Source organism: Nicotiana attenuata, unplaced genomic scaffold (genome assembly GCF_001879085.1).
Source record: "Nicotiana attenuata strain UT unplaced genomic scaffold, NIATTr2, whole genome shotgun sequence".
NCBI lineage: Eukaryota > Viridiplantae > Streptophyta > Magnoliopsida > Solanales > Solanaceae > Nicotiana > Nicotiana attenuata.
This window is the reverse complement of record NW_017674393.1, coordinates 21946-42860: the sequence shown is the minus strand read 5'-3', so window position 1 is coordinate 42860 and position 20915 is coordinate 21946. Positions and strand designations below refer to the sequence as shown.

General features: G+C 35.2%; 1 long non-coding RNA gene across 1 annotated transcript; it reads right to left on the bottom strand.

The window, feature by feature from the left end:
* Window positions 1-4354: 4354 nt before the first annotated feature.
* LOC109218577 lies at window positions 4355-6536 on the bottom strand. The gene is made up of 3 exons (XR_002066779.1): window positions 6389-6536; window positions 5519-5585; window positions 4355-4700 (listed from the first exon to the last, which is right to left on the bottom strand). It is a non-coding gene; the product is annotated as an uncharacterized LOC109218577 (long non-coding RNA).
* Window positions 6537-20915: the final 14379 nt, after the last annotated feature.

Below are 20915 nucleotides of genomic sequence, written 5' to 3'. Positions count from 1 at the left end.
AATAGTATAAGGAGGTTGTATATGAAATTTGAAGTTATTTAATGGAGATTTGGACTGGTTTTGAACAAGAATTGTAACTGAAAATCGTGAAAGAAGTTCGTCTACAGACGCTTGTATAAAGGTGTATAAAAGTGTATAAGATGTGTTTATACACTCATATACACTATTATACAAGATTATACATAATTATACAAAAAATTGACTTCGTCTTCTACCTTGCGTCTTTTCTGAAATTTAACTCAAATCTTGCTCAAATCTACTCCAAATCACTTCAAATTTAAATATTGAACTCCTTTTGATATTTTCAATCAACTGGAACAAAACCCAATCCAAACAACTAACAAACTCAAAAAATCATATTTTCGAAAGCAAAGCTTTGAATGGTCTTCAATGGTGGACTTCTACTCTTCAATTTTTTGACATTGCAAACAGGGGGAGAAGCAGAAAATACACGGCCCCTTGAAGCATATGTAAGATGTGAGAAGAAGAGAGAGTGAAAGCAATAGTTGTGAGAATACACATTTAACTCCATAGTTTTTAGAAGCAATGGTTGTAAGAATACAGATTTTGAATTTGCTAATGCTTTCAAAATATGTATAATATGGCTAGGTAGGGTAAAACTTAAAAACATGGTCATTTTTTGTTATGGTGTGAAGTCATGTGTATTTTCTTGTAATTCTTTCAATATTTGATGTGAAATTTTTTAGTTGATTTGAAACACCTAAATATTAAAAAATAATGCACAAAATTAGTTGATTTAGAACTCCTAAATATTAGAAAAATAATTATTTGACTAATTTTAGAGCTCCTAAATATTAGAAAAATAATTAAATGACTAATTTTAGAACTCCTAAATATTAAAAATAACTGAATGACTTATTTGTCCAGTGTGAAAGTGAAACTATTTGTTAAAGGGTAAAAAAAGACGAACGACATTTCATTGACTTTGTGCTTTTAATATAGTATAAATATAAATAAATATATAGATACAAATATAAATATCGATAACATTTTTTTTCTTTGGTATATATCGATGTGCATGTTTCTTTCAGGATTTCAAATCTGGGAGTTTAATTTAACGGAAAAGGGTCATATATGCCAGTGAACTATGCGAATTAGGACATATATGCCCGCCGTTGATAGTTTGGCACATATATGCCCAATCCGTCCAATACTTGCTCATTTATGCCCTTAGTTTAACGGAATCACTATTTTGTCATTCTTAAATAATTAATAACCGGACTCAACCAAAATCTGCTAAACCGATCCGTTAGGACCCGACCCAGCTTATTTTAAAAATATTTTTTGATATATTATATTTGTTTGATTGAGAAATTGTGTGATAATCATATTTATTTATTTGACTAATTTGATAATCAATTTTTTTTTGTTATATATCATTTCGGGAAGTAATCCTACTAAAAGTAGTAATTGATATTTATTTATTATTTTAATAATATAATATTTGAATTAGTTTGTGCTTTCTTCAATCATTTTACCATCTATTTTTAATTTTCTCGGCGGTGCTTGTTATGAAATAATATTTGATATAAAATAATTAATTAATAAAAATAGAAAAGAAGTACCATAGTTTTAACAGTGGTGCTTGTTATGAAATAATTAATTAAAAAAAATGGAAAAGAAGCACCACAGTTTTAAAAATTTATTACTTATTTCGTAACAAATTTGTAATGTAGAAAATAATACAATAAACTAATAACCAATCGTATAATGATGTAACGACCCGGCCGGTCGTTTTAAAAATTAACGTCCCGATCCCCTATTAACTGCATTCCCCGTGTTTGTTTCTACTATTGTGAGTTGCCGGGAAGATTTATTTGGAAATTCGGAGAGTTTTGGGACACTCAGTCCCTAAATGAGAGTTTAAGTTTTAGAATTTGGACCGTAGTCGGAGCAGTGTGAAGACGGCCTCGGAATGGAATTCTGATGGTTCCGTTAGCTCCGTTGGGTGATTTCGGGTTTAGGAGCGTGTTCGGATTGTGTTTTGGAGGTCCATAGCTCATTTAGGCTTAAAATGCCGAAAGTTGAATTTTTGAAGTTTCCGGTTCGATAGTGAGATTTTGATCCGAGGGTCGGAATGAAATTCCGGAAGTTGGAGATTTTGATCAGGTCATTCGGACGAGGTTTGATAAACTTTTTGATCGAAAGCGTAATTCGGAAGATTTTGGGATTCTTAGGCTTGAATTCGATGCTAATTGGTTGATTTGATGTTGCTTGAGGTATTTTGAGGATTGATATAAGTTTGGATAGTGGTATATGACTTGTCTGTGCTTTTGGTTGAGGTCCCGGGGGCCTCGGGATGAATTCGGGTGGTTAACGGGAAGTTGGAACTTGGAGTTGGCAGCTGAAGTTCTTTGGGCTGCTGTCATAACCGCATCTGTGGTTGAGAGGCCGCAGATGCGACTTCCGCAGATGCGTAGTTAAGCCGCAGAAGCGTCCAGATGAGGAGAGGCTAGGAGCCGCAGGTGCGAAAGTGTCCACGCACCTGCGTGATCGCAGATGCGTTAAATAGGTCGCAGGTGCGGATTTTGGAACTAATGAGTTTTCGCAGGTGCGGTTGTCTTTCCGCAGAAGCGGGACCGCAGGTGCGGTCCCTTGAACGCAAAAGCGGATTTGCTGGGCAGAAAAATAGGATTTCGAGGGTTTAGTTTCAAAAGTTAGAAAAATTAATTTGGAGCTCGGGAGAGGGCGATTCTGTGAGATTTTTGAAGAGAAGATCATTGGGTAACAATTCCTTATCCCTTTCTAGTTGTACTAGATATGGGCCACCCGTGCCGAGCACGGGCCCAACATGTGATCCAATGTGTTTTTTGACATTCCGTTTCGAAGCAATGAAATCGAAAAGGATACATTTGAGCTATTAGTTTCACATGCTATAGATAAATTGACGAATTTTATTGGCTAATGCGATCTAAACCAGATTTATAGGTATTTTGTGAAGATAATTGAATACCACTTCCCACTAATTTGGTTATGTATTAAATGGATCAAAAATTGACAATAGAAACTTCACCTAAAAGACGCTTTTAGGAAAACACCTAAAAATTTTGCTCATAATTTTCTGGAAAAAAAAACATGGACCACATGAATATACCATCCACTAAAAAACGAATTGCGTTAGGTGCATAGGAAAATGAAAATTACACCTGAACAAAATTTCTGCAACCCCTCATGTTTAAAAAAAAAAAATTTCGGTGCTAGAAAGTAGAACTACGATTTTAATGATACAGACCTAGGATTCTAGCCAAACGCAACCTAATTTTCACTCCAACGACAATTGTTAAAGATAGTGCTTAGAGGTTGGTGAAAGAGTAATTATATTGTGGCGCATATATTCCCTATTAGAGCTTTATTACAGTGATACCCATGCTCAAGCAATAATTCAATTTAGATGAAGATGAAAGTCTTTGGAACTTCATCATCTAAAATGATTCAAAATTCAATTCTAGCTTTGCGTGTGTTTTTTGAACTTCATTTGCGTCTTACAGAAAAACTGGAAAGTAGGTGTATTCTTTTTTACTACACGCTTGACATCTCCGAAAATTCTTTGATACTGTTCTGAAAAATGTAGTGCCGCAGTCCTCCCTGGGGCCTAGATGCATGTGTTTCAAAGTCTACCCGACACAAAATAGACGCAGAGATATCCAAGTGATATCTTTCTAGGTTATCACATTACTCTTCCTACTTCGGTCTCACAGAACATAGGGAATAATACATAAATGTGTTATTACTCCTAAAGAAATTTTTGTTCTCCACTCTGTGATCAGAGTGCTGAAACATAAAAAGAGAATAACATTAAAAAATCTAGTTCCTCTTCATTTTGTCTCCCCTAAAAGTAGAACAAAGTGGTAAAAATAGTTCATTGGATCAAGTAAAACAAAATCAGATAAATTAACTAACTACGTCGTTTATGCTTAACAAGGTGGATTGCTCTGATGGTAAGCACCCTCCACGGATGCCGAGGGTCTATTGGAAACAACCTCTCTACCCTAGGGTAGGGGTAAGGTCTGCGTACACACTACCCTCCCCAGACCCCACTTCTGAGATTATACTGGGTCGTCGTTGTTGTTGTTGTCTTTTATGCTTAACAATGGTGCTTTTTTCTCATTGCATTGTTTAAAACAAGAGTGTAAGGGAGAAACATGACCCAATAATTCAGGTGTAAATTTGTTGATGTAAGAACTTACTGGTTCAAACTTCTTGCTAACTATTGCATATAAGAGTGGGAGAAAATGGAACAAAAGATATTAAACAATTCATAAAGAGAAAAGAATTTGCATAGGAAAAAAAAACATAAGAACTGAAGAAGAAATCAAGGAACTGTATCTTAAACTTTTTCGAAATGAGGCTCTGGACTTATTAACTGTTACTTGTGAGATTCTGGACATATTAACTCTTATAAATCATAATGAGAGTCTCTTACCTTTACAAATGGAGTACGTCTATGGAAAATGTTGCATTTGAAAATTATTTAAATAGAACAGTGGACCCAAATAATGATACATCCTATTGACTATAAATTTGATATTCTTTTGAAATCTAAAGTTATTTTCCAAGAAAATCTCACCATATGGATACTGCAACTTTAGAGGGAACTCCTACGCACAGCTGGCATCAGCAAATAGGTTTTGCAACTCCAGCTTTCACAAAGATAGTCAAGCATATCATTGCAACTCCAGCTATTAAAGTATAATGAAATTTACTATTGAGTACGTAACCAAAGTATTCAATGACTTTTCTAGCTGAATAAATCAATTGACTGTTTTAAAATAAGAAAGACAGTGGTAGAAATATAAGTTGTGGCATCTCATTTTTTATTATTCCACACAAACATTCAGTCAAGAAGCCAGAAGCAACAACAATTATATCAAAACCAGTTAAGTATATTGTCAATATTAAACTTTGACATTCAAAATTTAGTCCAGAAAGAGTGACATAGAAATGCACAACGGATGCTACCAGCTAATACAATGTGATTCTCACCTCATAGAATCTGGTGGCTACAATGTTTAAACTAAAGCCCAAGCACTCTCGTACATCTCTATTGCAGCATCATCTACAATCTCTACTCTACAACTACCTTACGCTCAGTGGCGGATCCAGAATTTTAAAGTTGTGGGTGCTCGCCGATTAAAATTCTAAAAGAAGTGAAAAAAAGAGTTTAGTTGTGGGTGCTCACTCAATTTTTATCTAAATATTTTTATAGTTGCCTATGCAAATTTACTAAATATGGTCAAAGTTAATGGGTGCTTTAGCACCCACAAATGCCTAAGTAGATCCACCACTGCTTACGCTTTTAATCCAATTCTACTTCTGAAAGAATTGAAAAATCAATTTAGTTCGGATCAGAGTGGACTTCTATATCATATACCAAAGACATTAACATTTAATCCTTCTTAATTATAAATCCAAGAAAAAAGGAAATAAAAGTACTACTCATCGAGAAAAAATCCATCTAAATCATAACGTTTTGAAAAGAGAAAAAAAGAAGGTATACCAACTGACAGAAAAGTATCTAATAATGCAGATACCCCTTTCATTACGCATTTGTCACGCCGTAAGAGCTGCCGCCGATTGATGACGCCACATGGTACATGAAGCCGTCCAAAGAATAAGAAAAAGAATAGATACACCCATTAATATTTTACTGAAAAGTTCGAGAAGTTTGCGATATTTCAAAAGCAATAAACACTCCAAAAAAAAAACCATAAGTATCCGTTGAAAAATATCAGAAATCCTTTTTATTTCAAAAGCGTCAAAGACCCGTAAGGAGGTAACAATTAGGGAAAAAATAAAAAGAAGAAAAGCATAAGGTCTTAACATCTTTACTATTTATATCAGCTTATATTTGGTTCTATTTTCCAGAATTCCAGCACTTGCGAATCCAGAAAATCATCTTCCAAAACCATAATAAAAAGACCACCATTTTTTACATTGAAGAGCTTCAAGTTTTACCCCCAAATAGTCAAATCAAATAGGAAATAAGGCTACCTATCTATAGCATCAATCCATTCCTTAACTGAATTTGAAGAGACATTTTAAAATTCAGAAAGAAGTCTAAGGCAAATGAAATTACTACTATGATATGTTTCTTTAGAGTTATCTACTCCCCTCCATTTTATACATAACAAACCTTTCTCCTTTTATTTCTTCTCTGTATTTTTTAATTCAAAGTTCCCATCTTTCATTCCCTATATAGACAAAAAAATGTCGAACGGAGACCATATATGGAAAGACAAAATGACAAAAGATCAAGGAAGAAAGATAGAAGAATAATAACCACATCAACCATGAATTTAAGTAATAAAACTGGGAAATTCGAAGAGAACCGAAAGAAGATTGGCAAACAATTGGGAGGAAAACTGACCTGAAATTGCAGCACCCATGTGAGAAAATGAATAGAACTCAAAGAGAAGTCTTTGGAAGACTGAAGAAGGGCAATGATGTTTCTTGAAATTCTAATTGGGTTTGTTGTTTGAAATAAGACAACATTGAGTGAGAACACGTGACAGAGTTAAATGTGCACATTTATGATTGAATAGAAAATTTACAAAAATGCCCTTGGTCGAACAACTTCTCTTTTCTATATAATAGAACGAAAATTTGGGGTGAATTCTGAGTATCCATATGGTTTTTTTTGTTCAAGCGCTTCTATTAAATTTTCTTCTCAAGTGCACAAATTGCAACACGCTACACACATTGAATTATCATCTGGACGAAAAAGGCTAAAAAAGGAAGATCTTTAATACAGTTAAGGTATTTAACGATATGCCTGAAACAACTGAATAATTTCCTATTCTATTTCTTTTCCAGTAGGTATTCATAAGTAGATTTCCTTAATCATAACACAAATATAGGACTCTTAACAGATATTTTGGCAACTACATGTATGACAATGAAAAATGCAGTGTATCCTTTACTGGGGATGTTTTCAAATATTTGAACATAAAAATATAGCTTTTTCAAAAAAAGAAATGAATACAAATAATTCTGTGTCTGGAGATGTATTTAATTTAATTAATTAAGTGAGTAGGAACTTCAAATATTTTCTAATCTTTCGGTCTACAAAGTAGTCTTTTGAGAAATACGTCAAGTAGAACCCTGAGAAAATTTGCAGTTTCTTACAAATTTATCACATGAATTCAAGTCAATTAACTGGTCAAAGAACCTCAAAACAAGTTTTTTTTTTCTACTAGTTGAATTTTGATACTTTTGAATTGACATCCCAGTAGATCTCGCAATCAAAAGACATTTCTGCTTTTGGCCTGACATGAGAATTCAAAGATTCAGTTTCAAGCAACATATGTATCTTGATTTTTCTACATCTTATTTTTAATTGTGTTGGACGTTTAAATATAGTGACATAGACGACAATGAACATTTATATAATCGACTTCAACTTACTTCGGATTGAGGTGTAATTAGGGCTGCATTTTGTACTCTGTGTGTTGTTTGGGGGCTGAGGTGGCGTTGGTAGCAAGCAAATGCAGCTCTTAGGCAACAAGTTCATCCGAATCTAATATTTTCATTAATATTTTTAATTAACTATATTGATTGACAGTGCATATGTAGAATTTTTCACTATTTGATGTTGTTTAACCCGCAAGGCTAGTAGACATTGGACAAGGGAACGTTACTTATACGACAGGTTAAACTTTTGGCCCATTCCCCCTCCCCCCCTCCAAAATTGTTCAAGTTGAATGTGGTTGACTCATGTTTCCTTTTGAGTCATTAGATTGATTTTTGTTCTTTTTGTTTACATTCATTTTTCAAAATCTTTTCCTTTTTGTTTTCTTTGGAAAACGTAATCTATTCTCAAATTCATTTGTCCCAAAAAGAGAAAAATGAATACTGTATTTATGCATGAGAAAAGAAAAAACAAATCGTATTCATGTAATCAAGTGTGTTACATCTCGTCAGAATAGATATACTCTAGAAAAGTATACAAATCTTGTTCAACACCATACACATGTGATTTTTTTGGTTCTCATCCGATATCCGGTAATACATTGGTGGTTTGATTACGTCACGATCCAGAAATTCTACCCTTGGGACCATGATGGCGCATAACATTTCACTTGCTAGGCAAGCCAACATTAGAATAGTCTATCCATTTTTAACAATTCAAATTAAATAATAATAAAGAAACCGAAAAATGCTGCAATAAATTCTGAAGTAAAGTGCAGAAAATCATAACAATTGAAATATCCAATACAGCCCCGAATCTGGTGTCACGAGTGCACGAGCTATTAGACGTTCTACAAATAGAGTCTGAAATAAATACAACTATTTCGAATGAAATGAACAGTAAAAGAGGAAAGAGGAAGGGGACTTCAAGGTCTGCGGACATCAACATATCTACCTCAAGTCTCCGAATGATAATCCGAGCAAGTGCACCTCACGTACAGCTGGGACCAATACCAAAATATGCACAAGAAGTGCATAGTATAGTATGAGTACAATCGGCCCAATGTACTCCATAAATGTCGAGCCTAACCTCGACAAGGTAGTGACGAGGCTATGACAGGACACTCACGTAATTAAACCTGTGCATACAAAGATATATGTACCTAACAACAACAAAATAGAGATTTAATATGTACAGTTGGGAGGAAACATGCGAATGGGGAAAAGATACGAAAACTACAACAGGAAAAACAACACAGACAGTCAAATAAACATCAACCAGAGAGGACAAGTAACATACGATATGAAAATGGCACATCATGACCCCTCGTGCTTTTACTCTCATCCTTACCATGAAATGATGTCATAAGAGAAATGAAATGGCACGGCATCACCTTTCGTGCTTTTACTCTTAATCTCACCATGTAACCGTGAATAACTAATATAGATTGGCACGACATCACCCTTCGCGCTTTAACTCTCTTCCTCACCATGTATTAATCAGTAATTAAGGTAATGAAATGGTACAACATCACCTTTCGTAATTTAACATTCTCTCTTACCATATCGTAATGAATACATAAATTCGGGAGATAAATAATGCAATGGATGTACTTTACGTCAATAATGATTGCAAACCAAACTTCAGCTTCCAAAATACTCAACCATCACAATTAATCCATAAATACAGAAGGAACGATCAAATGAGTAATAATCTAATCTAAGCATCAATGCCATAATTAAAGAGGCAATAAATCACAAGGAAACAAGTTCTATCCCCATGCTTTAACCTAACAACAATACATAAGTACTCGTCACCTCAGATATATGTTGTACCCACACATTAAACACGTAACAAATAGGCAAACAAGTCTTAATCCCACAAGAAAAGGTTAACCGCGACACTTACCTCGCTACACAACAAATTCAAAGTTCAACAACGACCTTGCTTTTCGAACAAGCCTCCGAACCAACCAAATCTAGCAAATTATCAACCAAATGATTCAAAATAAGCCTGAGAAACTACCCACGAATGAAAGAAGTTCAATTTAGATCATTATTGAAAAAGTAAACCCCCGGGCTCGCTTGGTCAAAACCTGAGGTTCGGACAAAAACCCAATCACCCATTCACCCCCGAGCCCAGTTATGTAATTCAATTTGAAATCTGACATCAATTCGAGGTCTAAATTTACAAAAATTCCTAATTCTAAACAAATTCCTAATTTCTACCATGGAAATTCTAGATTTAAGGTTAAAATCTTATGGAATATAATGGGTAATTGAAAGAAAGTAGATTAGAGTCACTTGCCAATGAATTGAGGAAGAAAAGCTCTTGGAAGAATCGCCTCTAGGGTGTTTATGATTGAGAATTTAAGAGAATGAACTAAAATCCCATTTTTCTCAACTTTTGTCTAGGTGCAGATGCCGTAATTGCGACTTGGGGTTCGCAAATTGCGAATCCCACAAATGCGAGAATAGCTTCGAAAATGCGAAGAAACCCATATCTCTGTTATCATCGCATTTGCTATGACTTGTTCGCAAATGCGAACTCTGGGACTCCGCAAATGTGACCTATTGATCGCAAATGTGATCTTTTGTTGACCCAGCTCTCCCCCCTTCGCAAATGCGAAGAAATGGGTCGCAAATGCGAACCTGACAGGAATTTGAATGTTCGCAAATGCGAACAATGACCTCGCAATTGCAAGATCAGAGACTTGCTCCAGAACCAGATGCACCAGCTATTTTTCCTAAGTCCAAAACCATTCCGAAGCCTATCCGAAACTCACCCAAGCCCTCGGGGCTCCAAATCAAACATGTACACAAGTCCCAAAACATCATACGAACTCGCTTATGCGATCATAACACCAAAATAATACCTAGAACTACGAATCAGACACCAGAACGAATGAAATTTTCAATTAAACTTACGAACTTTCAATATTCAATCGGATGTCCGAATTACGTCAAATCAACTCCGTTTTGCACCAAAATTTGCAGACAACTCATAAATACAGTAATGAACCTATACTATGTTCCGGAACCAAAATCTGGATCCGGTAGCAATAAAGTCAAACTTTGGTCAAACTTATTAATTCTTTAAACCTTTAAGCCTCTAGTTTTCAATAAATTGCGATAATTCGAGCTAGGGACTTACGAATTCGATTCAGGACATATGCCCAACTCCCAAATCGCGATAATGAGTTTTAAGGCACGATTTCGCATTTTTATCAATTTTCACGTAAAAACCTTTCGGAAAAAGATTTAGACTGCGCACGCAAATCGAGAAAGACTAAATGGAACTAATCGAGGTTTCGAAACACATAATTTAGGGTTAAAACTATGAATGACCTATCGGGTCATCACAGATTATGTCCGAATTCATGCTGAAAAGTTCTACATTGAGGGTAAAGCGTTCCCTAGCAAAGACGACTTCATACCGAGGACCAGAAGCATCTTATACCTATTAAGGCATGTGCTTTTGGCCCCCAAATTGGGGGTCATACTCTTTTCTAAAAATAATAGGTTTGTGGGTTATTAATTATTTTCAGTCTTCCATTAGTCTTCTAAGAGACGTGTAAGAAATATGGTTTACTGACACCAATTCTGGGCCAAAAGACCAGCAACCTTTACAAATTTTCGACTTATATTGAACTTCATTTTTTCTTTAGTTGTATTTATATACACGAATAATGTTTAAAAAAAATTACATTATCAGGTCACATAAATTTTTTCTTTATTTCCTGAGAAAGGTACGACGGATGAAGAAGCAAGAGAAGGAGAAGGTTTAGACGATATCTGAACCATGCATTACTTGAGTTCAAAAGTTAAATTGCAATTATTATAATGTAACTCTAATATTTCAGATGGATATAAAATTTTAAGAGTCATTCTTTTTCTAAGACTTTGCGCTTTTAGGTGGCACCTTCCTTTTATATAATCCCAGCAAAAAGAGCACATAACAGGGGGGACATTCCACCTGATCTCTGTTCATTACATCCAAAAGACCATTGTTACAACTGATAATAGAACAAATACAAAGATAAAGTAGCTTTCTTACCAATATACAAAAAGCAGATATCAAATGCATGTAAAACAGTCTATCTATGTACGAAAGGAGCTCCAAGGAAATGTGAATATAGTTTTATATTAATAGCGTTGAGAAATTTTTACATTATCAAATCACAAAAATGATAACTTCATATAATTGATCATAAAAACTTGACGACCGAATATCTTTATTTGTTACATAGAGGAGATACTATACTACTTGTTGCTTGCAATTGTAATATAAGAATACCTTACTTTTGTATAACATATTTCACGATCATCTAAAATTTAAGTGAAGAATATATATAAACCGCTATAAATATCTGATCATAAATTTGAGATTCACTAAAACTACAAAAGAAACCCTCAAATGCTCTAACAAAATATAAACAAAGAAATATTCAAACCACCAAAAAGCCAAGTATTGTTAAACCAGCTCAAGGTCGAGCATCCATGGCGGTTTACAAGTGAGAGAAAGCGGAATATTCTAGAACAGTAGAGAGAGAGGAAAAATAGAGAAAGTGAAATCTGAAAATGATTACTAAAACTCAAATTATGACAAGTACTGTAGCATACATATATACATCAAAATGAATTTCTAATCTATGTCTAATCTAACCACTTTACAGATATAGCCAATATACAATTTACATAATTAACCACTAATAATCTCAATACACCCCCTCAAGTTGGTGGTGTGGAAAACACTGCCAACTTGTGTAGAGCAGCTGAATGTCGAACTCCTGTCAGTGCCTTTGTTAGAACATCAGCTAGTTGATTTGTTGTTCCCACATGATGTAATGAGATCAGCCCTTCCTGCAGCTTATGTCGTACAAAGTGACAGTCAACTTCTATATGTTTAGTTCTCTCATGAAATACAGGGTTCCTGGCTATGTGCATAGCTGATTGGCTGTCACAAAACACAGCAATTGGCTTGGGAGATGGTACTGAAAGTTCTTCAAACAATCGACTGAGCCATACCAATTCTCCCACTACCTTTCTTAAGGCTCTATACTCTGCTTCTGCTGAGGAGAGGGAGATAGTGTCTTGTTTCTTTGATTTCCAACTTATTGGACTGTTTCCCATCAACACAAGGTAGCCAGTTACAGATTTTCTGGAATCTGGGCATGCTGCCCAATCTGAGTCACAATATGCCTTGATTGTGTAATCTTGATCTTTAGATAAGAAAATGCCTAAGGTGGGATCCTTCTTCAGGTATCTAAGTAGATGAAAAGCTGTGTCAAGTGTGGTTTCCTGGGATCATCCATGAACTGGCTTAAGTGTTGCACACTATAAGCTATATCCAATCTAGTGTTGGTGAGGAAATTGAACTTTCCTATCAGCTTCCTATAGTAAGTAGGATCTGCTAATTTTTCCCCTTCTTTGGCTTTGAGCTTCATAGTAGGATCCAATGGAGAACTAAAACTACTATAGTCTGCACAGTGATACTCTTTTAACAAGTCAAGAGTGAATTTTCTTTGGGAGACTATGACACCATCATCTTTGTAAAGGATTTCCAAACCCAAGAAATAATGTAGTTTCCCCAAATCTTTTATTTTGAAATTATTGTTCAAGAATGTTTTCAGGTCTGTAATTTCCTCAGTGTCAGTTCCTGTAACTACAATATCATCAACATACACTGCTATGTATACAATGGACTCTCCAGTTTGCTTACTAAACAAGGAATAGTCATACATTGAATGCCTATAGCCCCTTGAGCATAGGGCTTCATTTAGTTTGGCATACCACTGCCTACTTGCCTGCTTGAGGCCATAGAGGGATTTGTTAAGTTTACAAACTAAGTTTGGGTTGTCAACTGCCAGCCCCTGTGGTACCTCACAAGTCTATATGTAGGACTTGGAATATTTTTGTGGAAGCATGTGTTTTATGGGGAAAAGGCAATCTGCCTTGTCTAGACATTGGACAAATAGAGCAAAGAAAAGGCTGCTTTGGTGAAAAAGAAACTGGGATAGAGGTAATCCCTCTCATTTTGACAAAGGGTACATGCCCAAGTCTATTGTGCCACAAAAGATTAGGATCAGAAAATTCTACAGAAGATTTCAAACTAACATTTGTATTACTCAAGCATGAAGTATTTACATTTGGAGGAAAAGAGACACACTTATTTGTGGACAGTGAGTTATGAACATGTGAACTAGTATGACAATGTGAGTTGTGTGTGCAAAAGGAACTATTGATAAAGGAACCTGAATATTGGTTTCTCAGACACTTTGGGCAAAGAAGATATAGTCCATCACAAGCTTTACCAATCTCCAGAGGCCTCTTCATTGAAGGGGCCTGCAGAACACATAGGTTATTAGTGAAAGCTACTAGGCTTCTAGGATTTACATTAGTTAGACCATGAATGGAAATAAGATTGTATCTGAAAGAAGGTACAAACATTACTTTATGTAAAATGATGTCAAGCACAAGGGCAACACTACCAATCTCAGTTACTTTTACTTTGTATCCATTTGGTAAAACAACTAGGAGAAGATAGGGTAATGTTATGATATTAGTCAGTAGGTTTTTGTTGTAAGTCATATGGTTTGATGCCCCTGAATCTAGGATCCAAGATTCACTCTTGTTTTTGAGACACTGACATGACAATTTACCAAAATCTATTGAGGAAGTGCAGACTATTATACCTGCGAAGTTTACAGCTCCATTGATAGAATTACTGGTATTTGCATTGTCTCTTCCATTGCTGGCTTGGAAATGCTGAAGCAAATTCAGAATTTGTCCATAGTGCTCCTTTGACAGGCTGATAGTTTGGTCTGTGTTCAAGTCACATTGTGCTTCTCCTTTGTTAGATGGCATTTCTGAAGAGTGATCACCATGTACATTAGCTACTATTCTTTTCCCTTTGCTGAAGTTCTGATTGCGATTGAAACTCTGAAAATTCTGGTTGAACTGTTGATTTGGATTGTAATTTTGATTGCGAGACTGTCCAAAACTCTCAGGATAGCCATGTAATTTGAAGCATTTGTCTTTGGTATGCCCTGGCTTCTTACAATAGTCACACATAGGTCTCCCCCTTCCTTGCCCAGTATGATTGTTGTTGTTCGATGAGTAGTTGGTTCTAATCTATAACCATTAGGTCTGGAGCTAGTAGTACGATTCATAGGGGGAGGTCCGATTCAACAAAAAGCTGGTATGTGGTTTGAATTTTCCCTCTGCTTTTCATCTTGTATTAGGAGAGAAAACGCTTGACGCAAGAATTAGGGAGGTGGGTTCATCATGGAGGATGCTACCTCGGAATTACAGTGTCTAAGGTTTCATTTAGGCCCATTGAGAAACTGTACTAGACGTCTAATCACTGTTCAGCCTTGTAAACAATCTTTCCTTTGCTCCACCAGATAACAAGTTATGTACATTTGTGATTTTTTGGCTCAAAAGTGCCTTACTTTCCAAAGATTGTCTTCATTTTGTATAGATAACTAAGTGATAGTCGAGAGGTCCCTTGAATGTATCATTTAATTTCGCTTCTGTATTTGATATAATCCTGGCTCCATCGTCTGCTCATTACCTATCTTCCATTCAATCACATAGCTCATGGCATCATTTCGAGTATTCGACGCTGTCTCTATTTCTTTGGACAGTGAATTAAGTATCCCACCGAAGTTACATACTCACTCACACCGTTCCCACTGACCGAAATGTAGGTGATTGGACGGATCTGGACCGCTTACATTCACCGTTGAGAAACCCTAATTTGTTCTTCCACTGATAGTCCTGCAATACATCTGCGTCCATGAGCGAAAGCCATTCTTCACTGAATGCGGCACCAAAGAACGCATAGCTCGGGTTATCGATGGTGCAGATATACAAAGGATCACGTGGATCATTCCGAAATTTATCCCTGGGAGACATGGGGACATGCACAGCGTGCCAGTCAAATTGTTCGAATCGTCTGAATCCCGATAGCCATTAGTGATTTAAGGCTAGGATAATGTGGATTTTCGTACCTTTAAAAAGTGAAACCCCCTATTTCCGATTGAAATTAGGGCAAAAAATTGAAAAAAACTTTCGGTAAGCAATCGAATGGAACAAAACTCAGCGATAACAAATATGAAGATGAGAAGAAGCAACAGAGATGTGGTAGATGAAGCGAAGAGCTTCCTGATACCATGTTAAACAAGCTCAAGGTCGAGCATTCCATGGCGGTTTACAAGTGAGAGAAACGGAATATTCTAAACAGTAGAGAGAGAGGAAAAATAGAGAAAGTGAAATCTGAAAATGATTACTAAATCTAAATTATGACAAGTATGGTAGCATACATATATACATCAAATTGAATTTCTAATCTATGTCTAATCTAACCACTTTACAGATGTAGCCACTATACAATTTACATATATTAACCATAATATCTCAATAATATTCAAAGAATCTTTTCCTTCCTATTTTATTATGAGCTCTTTTTTTTGGTTTATTTTTAAGTAGTTTTTTCTTTTTTTTGGGTTTGAATTTTTTTTTTCTTTTTTCATTTCACTTGCCTCCTCTTCATCCTCTTTGGACTTAACCTAGGCATTTTTTGTTGATCGAGACTTCTCTAATTATTTGTTTATTACTATCAAATTAAAAGAATTCGACTTTTCGCTAATTTATTTCTATAGACGTATGAATTCTGAACTTAGTGGGAGAAATCTAAGTACATAAAGACTACTGGATGGCCCCATAATCGATTATATTAAGGGGGTTTGACACAGTTCTACACAAAACAAAATTTAATTTACCCTTGGTCTGAGCCTCATTTATTTTCTACCCATAAACTAATTACAGTTTCTACCCATAGGTAGTTTTTGTGGGAATTTTTCTCTTTATCTCCAATTCTTTTTTATTTCTATGATTCTTTTCCTTTTTTTTCCTTTTTTTAATTCTTTTTCTCCTTTTCCTTTTTGTTCTCATTTTCCCTTCTTATGTTTTTCCTTTTTTCTCTTTTATTTATTCTTTGCTAAATAGTATTTTGTTAACTGTTAACCATGAACTTATTTTCACACTCAAATTTGACTCCTGTCTTAACTTTTTTTATTTTTATTTTTTTTTCTTTATTGCTTTGTGTCTTTTTTCTAATTTCACATGATTTTGTGCATGCAAAACTTGATCTCCTTTCCTACAAATATCAGGTCTGGCATACTCTACCGATTAGAGCATAACATCCATAACCAGTGATGGAGCAAAGCAAAACATAATCTAAACGGCCGACTAAATCTCCATATATACTAGTTAGAATAGAAATGAATAATAAAATATTAAAATAACAATAAAATATAATAGCGCAAAAAGACTATAGTACCGATATGATACCAATGATGTATACATGTATAAACCAGAGCAGAGTATATGATGCTATAAGAATTTGCGTAACCACACAAACTATCTGTGACTATACTACTTGTATCCAAACAATTAAAAGGAATACAATAAAAGTATGAGAAAATTACATGCTCGCGGCAATTGCAAGTAAATTTCGCGTGGAACTAAGGCGATGGTTGATTCACCAGGTGCAGACTCATGAGGTGTGCTGGGGAGAAGGCCTAGTGATAGCAGAGCGCCATAATAGATAAAAACTGTACAGTAATCTATATCCATCAGACAGTGAAGAAAAAAATTCCAAGCACTGCAAAACCAGAACGTTCATTGATAACAGATATTTTCAGAATATGAATTCACTTAAAAATGCAACCAGGACAACACAAAAACAAATGGTTCAAACTATCATATCATGCTGCATACAATATGGTTAGAAGACTTGAATAATGACATACACATACTGAATCGGCATACGGAGTGTCACGTAAGACACACACTCATGTGAGTAAGGGGGCCGACGCAGCGAGAGATACGTACAAAACAATAAAAAAAACTTGGTGCACCAGCATATCATAAATAAGTTATTTCAAGTATATTGTAGCTATATTACTATTTTAAAAGAAAATCAAAATATTGACTAATAAATGCAGCTAATACAACCAAAAAATGATTCAATCTAGCATCAATGTGATACCATATCAGGGAATATCCTATACTAATAGGGTATATTAGTTTGAATGTATGTGTATACCAAAAATGGTATATTTTGGTATACTATTTGAGTATACAATCAAATTCGTGCTTCTTCTCCTTGTTCAACTATATTTCAACCCAATTTCTAAACTTGCCAAAAAGTCATATACCACTACTCAAACTTATTCCAACCTTCAGAACACTCACCAACAACATCAATTAAATCACCCTCGAAATTCAGAGCTAAGGATTTCAAAACCTCCTGAATTTCGCAACGATGTAACAACTATCAAAACTCATCCGATGACCTGACATTTTGCACAGACATCACAAATATACAAACGGACCTTCCAATTTCAAAAATTCTAATACGACCTCGATATCAAGGATTTCCACTACAGACCGAAAAACGCCAAATTTCTAATCTTCCTCCCATTCCCAAGCCTAAATCTACCAACGGACCTCCAAAAATACATTCCGAACCACGCTCATAAGCTCCAATATTTTGTAGATTACATAAGTACTTCACAAATTGTAGCAAACTGAATCTAAGAAATTTTTATTGCATTTTTTATAGATCTTTCTTTCTTAACTTTTTGTTTTCTGGGACAAATATGATAAAAGATAGGAGAGGGGAGGTAGATAGATTCAACCACATGATCTTTGAAAGAAAATATAGGGACATTGACAAAAGAAAAGAAAGAGCGGAGAAAAGGATAGGAGAAAAAGAGAAACGGAGGGAGAAAAAGTTAGCTTTAAACAAGTCACAATAGAGAAGAAGGATTAGACGGGTAATTACTTTTTAGTTGCTAGGTACATAATGTACATTAATTTACTAAGAACTAGGTAAAGGACGGGTAATTTTTTTTGGGTAGAATAGGCATATAGCTTGTGCCACTTAAACTTGTCTTACCATGTTTATTATTCGATTCTATAAACTTATATATTTTTTCCATTTTACACACCTTTATTTGACATAAGTAGTATTCAATAATACCTTTTGACCATTGACTATGCTTATGTGGCTGAAGCATAACTGATGTGAAAAAATGTGTGTAAGTCATGCTTATATGGGCATCCATGCTCGTTGATTCTTTCTTTTAGAAAATAGATAGTTCAATCATAGAAAATACAAAATGACATGTTATTTGATAGAGATTCTTGATTCTATGGTGAGATCGCCTATCTTTTAGAGAGACTTTCCTAAGGATCTATGTATTGTGGCTACAGTCATTATTTTCCCTATAAAATAGGAGGGTTTCTATCCATTGTAGATTTCATGACCAGTCCAAAGCGGAATAAGGAGATTCTCATCTCCCTCCTCTTTCTCATGCAATATTGTCTCTTCTACTTTATTGTTTCATAACACGTTATCCAGCACGAGACTCTAACCAAATTGGGGTAAAGCTTTAGGATGTGAAGCATAATGGATTGGTCAATAGTGTCCCATGAGACTTCTTCGTGATTAAATTCTGGAATTTAAGGTATGTAGTTTTGCCCGGTATTTTTCTCTTTTTATACTCTATAACCAGGATTTAATTTAAATACACGAGATAAAAAAAATAAACTTTCATCATATAACTCTAGAATTGGGTTAGAATAAGAATTATAACACGCTCGAGTGGTAAATTTCTAATGTTCTTGCGATGACATCAAAGCTACATGTATGAATCACGGAGGGTCAAAAGAAGTGAAACCGTCCCAGCTGCTCGATGAGGATCTTGCTCTCTATTCTCAGTTTTCCCATTAGAGAATGTGATATGCAATTAGTGTGATAAAGGTTGGAAAGTATAAGATAAAATTTATTACCGACGTGACGGTGATCAATGAGTGTTGATACATGTGGGCAATAGACGAAGATTATAAATCGTCATCATTGTGATAATGAGAAATAATAAGAGAATTCTCAAAGTAATCACGGGTGGGCGACAGTTAATAGATCTCCCCAACAAACTAAACTGCGACTCCACCTTAAACTTGGCCTAGAACTGTGATTGTCAAGTTTGGACACCCTGAAACTCTAGAAGTTGTTTCCTATCAGGCGCCCTTCAACTAATCATCATTTGAGATGCCCAATTAGACACTTAGTTAAGATGATCATGATTGAGTGCGTGGGGAAGGGCGCTCGTGAAAATAGAGAAAAAGGTTGTTGATATATTAGTTATAGGACTTATATTATTACATTACACTAATATAGTTTATTGAGCAATCACAAGCTCTTAACTTTTAACCTTACAATTCTGATTCTCTTCTTCCTTCTTGTGAACTCCCTCACTGTTTTCCACACTCCGTGCTAAAATTTTTGTGTTAAAGAAAATGTTAGTGTAATGGAGGCCCTTAGTGGACATATTCTCATCTTGAGCTGATGACATTGTTCTCACATTGTTAGCATAGCATGCATCCTATGTAAGAGCTACAGCCCAACCTTAGAACCGAAGGAAGTAGGAGAGAATAATGCGTGAATATTTCAAGTGAAATCAAAAACAAGAAAACGATGAGAATGAAGTTGGAAGTGGAGGAGAATTTTCAGGTGAGCTTTTAGGGCAGCTAAGATTCCTACAGAGCCGACGGGTCAGGTTTTTCATTTTCTGAAATGAGTTTTCTTAATTTGTTTTGGGGGGTTAATTCTAATAAGGTTGAGACATAGTTTAGAGGTGTTGAGCAGGCAACTGTAAATGTACTATATCAATAGCGTTTATTTTTAATAATAGTCTTTTCTCAGATGGTAATATCTTCAAAGTGTGATAATTGGCACAGATGTATGTATTAGTTGATAGGACCTGACTAGGAACTAACTCCTACTGTTTTGAAGTGTCCAGTAAGTGACAAAAAAGGCCAAGTTTAAGGGTCTAGTTATAGTATTTCTGCCCAAATATACAAGCATTCACTTTGGAACAGTAATATTTGTAATCAATGAGAATTTATAAAGACAACTTAATGATATTATGATATATGTCCATAGTATCATGTGAGATTGTGAATGTGACAAAGCATCTGCTTTTAGCGTTCGAATACAAATAGTTCATCACCAGCTTCGGACAGATAATGAGAACGGTGTCTAGTGTAGTGAATATACCATACTAATACCTCTAGAAAGACGAAGTGGCGATGAAATAGAAGAAATTATTTCATTATTATGGCATAAATGAGTCATTGGTCACGTAACTTTATTGTATCAAAATGATTTTGGCATTGTGATTCATCTAAAAGATCAACAACTAATGCAGAGAATAACATGATCTTGTCATATACATTTTTGTCATAGCCGCCATAATTGGTGATAAAGATCTTCCCTTTAAAAGAGATATTCACCATAGTGATGTATCGTCGGCATGTCTGGATCGGTGTAGAGGAATATGTGGTCATGATAAAGCCAAACTATAATGAAGAGCTCTGAGGGCCAATTATTAACTCATTTTTGGAGATAACAG